This window comes from Suricata suricatta, chromosome 3, assembly GCF_006229205.1.
Source record: "Suricata suricatta isolate VVHF042 chromosome 3, meerkat_22Aug2017_6uvM2_HiC, whole genome shotgun sequence".
NCBI classification, from domain to species: Eukaryota; Metazoa; Chordata; class Mammalia; order Carnivora; family Herpestidae; genus Suricata; species Suricata suricatta.
The window spans coordinates 121292095-121295559 of NC_043702.1; the positions used below are offsets into that span (position 1 = coordinate 121292095).

The window sequence follows — 3465 nt, forward strand, 5'->3', positions numbered from 1 at the left end:
GGTGTGATAACGTTCCTTCTGCACCTGGTGGATGGTGACAGGCGTGGGGGCCCTAACTGGGCCCGTGTTTTCAGGCTTCTCCGTATCATTCCGACTAAAGTTGGGCAGTTTAAAACTGTTCTGGTAAAGGTTTTCAGATAACAGACATCCCGCGCCCATCTCACCCCTGAACTACTAGCCTCACTGGGAGAGTGACTTTGTTAGTAGTGCAGCCTAGGTGTGGCCTCCTCGGGAGACCCTGTGCTTTTCCCCCGCCCATCCCTGTAGAGCAGACAGTACCTTGGCTTTACTGACCCATAAATCTGTGAGCCAAATCGTTGTTGTGGGCACACCGAATTCAGGCACTGTGTTCAGCCCATAAAGCAAGAAGAACGGTAAGGCGTAAACCCTGGGCACGTTCCAGAAGTGACCAGTGGTAAATGCAGTAACGGGGGGTTTGGTAGAGATGGAATTGTGCTGGAGGTAGATAAACCAGAAGGGAGAAAACTAACATTTGTGGATGATGCTTTACGTGCCAGCTGTGCTGAGTGCTCTGTGTGTGTGTGTGTGTGTGTGTGTGTGTGTGTGTTGTTTATTCGTTCAGTTGTTGAAATCTCATAATAAACTCTGTCGGGTTCATTCAGTGTAGGACATGGAAACCGAGGCTCTGAGAGCCAGTTTCTTGCCTGCAGTAGTAAGTGGTCACTTGGGAGTTTAAACTCATGCTCATTTAGTCCCAGGCTTATGCACTTCTCATCAGACTGTTCCAGAGCTGGTGACATGGGGCAGAGTTTTGAAGGGACGGTGCAGTTTTCGGGAGGCTGATCACAGTGGCCCTTCTCCGAGGCCAGCAGTACGAAGGCATGGACAGCATCCAGGCCGAGCTGTCTGCCAGAGTCCTGGAGCTGGCCCCTGCCGGGACGTCCACCCAGCAGCAGGTAACGTTTTAACATCAGCATTCGTGGATGAGAAAAGCCAGGAAGGCAGAAGGTGTCTTGGAAGGAGCTGGGACCCGTGTCTGTGCCCCTGGTTTGTTCCTGGAGGGCATGTCAGCAGCTCCAGGCTAAGTGGGCAGAGCTTCTGTTCTCTGCCCCGGGCAGTGAGAAGAAGGTGAGCGATTGCTCCTACTGAGACCATTGAGACCCGGGGTAGCATCTGTGTTTGTGGGGCTCGAGACTCAGAGATGGCACGGAGGATATGCCATCCACCCTGTGGGCTCCAGCTCTTCATACCGTGGATGGTTCAGACCGGGTTTCTCTTTCCCTTCTTATGTGCAGGCCTTCCTTGACCATTCCTTGGTCGTTTTGTTTCTTAGAATCATCGAGTGTAGAATGGAAAAGAGCCAAACAGTTTACGTTAGTTCAGGATTACCATTGCTGGTCTGGTGTCTTATTGGTAAGGAAACTGAAGGTTTTTGCCAAAAGAGTGGTGTGGTATGTCCATTGACACTGTCTGTCTTGTTCTATCCTGCTCAGAAGGGCAGTTGACAGGTGACTTTTTTGTAGGCACTTTATAGTAAGGATGAGGAATTTATCTTTCCTGACAGGAAAGCCAAGGTACTCAGAGGCTCTTTGCAGTAGTAACAGATCTGGAAAGGTGAACCTAGACTCCAGGGTTCTAGCCGGTGCTTCTGCCCACTAGGCTGACTTGTGTTTACAGATGAATGTGTGTTTGATTCTTCCTGGCAGACTTTGCTGTTGGTGTCCATCAGAGACACAGATCCTGTGGAGAGGTTCACTTGACCTTCTTTCCAGAGTCTACGTCCCTGCCAAGTAATGGGTCCCTAGTGATTAGTAAATACTCGTGAAATCCTTTAAAGAGGAAAAGTGTGTGGGACGCCAGGCTGGCTCAGTCAGTGGGATGTGCAGTGCTTGGTACCAGGATTGTGGGCTCGAGCCCCACTTCGGGTGTGGAGATTACTTAAAAATAAAATCTTTTAAGAAAGTAGAAATAGATGTGAAGATTGGGACGGGAAATGGAAAAGTCTATGGGAAAAATGTATTTTTCTCCTTATTTTTTCTCCTGTTTAGAAAAATTGGGTGGAGATCTCCTCACACTTGAAATGGTTGCTTTCTCTTGGATTTTGTTATTTTTTTTCCTGTTCAGATTCCTTCTTCATAGTTACAGCCCCTCTCCTGCACATTACCTCTAGCTTTTTTTTTTTTTTAATGTTTTTTATTTATTTTTGAGAGGCAGAGAGAGACAGCTGGAGCAGGGGAGGGTCAGAGAGAGAGGGAGACACAGAACCCAAAGCAGGCTCCAGGCTCTGGGCTAGCTGTCAACACAGAGCCCGACACAGGGCTCGAACCCACAAACCGTGAGATCATGACCTGAGCCAAAGCTGGATGCTTAACCAACTGAACCACCCAGGCGCCTACCTCTAGCTTTTAAGGAAAGTCCTTTTAAGGATTCCTGTTGAGAAACTCCTGTTTTTCTTAGGGAGAACCAATTGCATTCACTAATGATTTGGGGGGATCTTTATGTGTTCACTGGTTTTCAGAAAAAGTGAATTAAACATATTGTGGTCTTTGGAAAGGCCCCAGGAAGAATCTTAAAAGAATGACAAATCTTTGAAGTTTTCACTCACAGAACTCTGGTATCGGGATTCCTCAGTTAGAGAAAAGGATTCTAATTTCTCGTATGCCACTCCTGCCACAGTAGGGACATGTAAGATCACAGAAGTCATTGGTGTCAACTGTCCTGTGGTCTGAGAACAACAATTACAGACCAACAAATGCACATAAGTTCTTGTCTTTCTTCTTCCCAATCATCCTCTAAGTTCATAAGGGTCCAGTTACTTTCCCCTCAAACTGTAATCTCAAAAGGGTCGTGTGTACGATATCTAATTTTTTTTGTTCTTTTATTTAAAATATTAGGCTATAAAATATATTCAATGAGATACACGGATGAAGTATTTCAGTCTGGTGAGTGTTTGCATATGAATCTACTCCTGTAACAGGTGGAACATTTAAAAATCATGACTCCAGAAATGCCTTTGCACAAGGAGAATTTCTGGCTTTTGGTAATGCATTATTTGAGCACCATATGCAATTCTATTTTGAATGTTTACTTTAAAAAAAACATATTATGGGTAGTACAGTCATAGCCTTATTACTAGTAACAGGTGTGGATCTGGCCACAGCAGCAAAATTGTTCATGTCCCGGTCTAGGTTGTCCCTGTCTTCACCCAGAGTCCTGAGTTACTGAAACACCCTGTCTCGGTGTTGATTATGTCCCTAGAGTGTCAGTTCTTAGGCTTAATCCTCAGACATTAAGCTACGTTTAATGTCTCCTTTTGGTGATTCTTCCTTGTTTCTTGTCTTCTTCTATCTCCCTGTGTTTGCTGTGGTTTCTCTGTACTTAGGACTAGGATGTGGGCCTTTGTTGTCCTGTGATTTCTGGAACTTGGATGTATTGCCCTCACTTGGTTGATGTGTCTGAGAGGGCAGGTGTGGCCTCTGGTGTGAAAGCTGGGCAGAGGGCATT

General features: G+C 46.1%; 1 protein-coding gene across 1 annotated transcript in view; it reads right to left on the reverse strand.

The window, feature by feature from the left end:
- VAMP4 (vesicle associated membrane protein 4) overlaps positions 1-3465 on the reverse strand; it is a 45078-nt gene that overhangs the window by 40827 nt on the left and 786 nt on the right. The window lies entirely within an intron of this gene.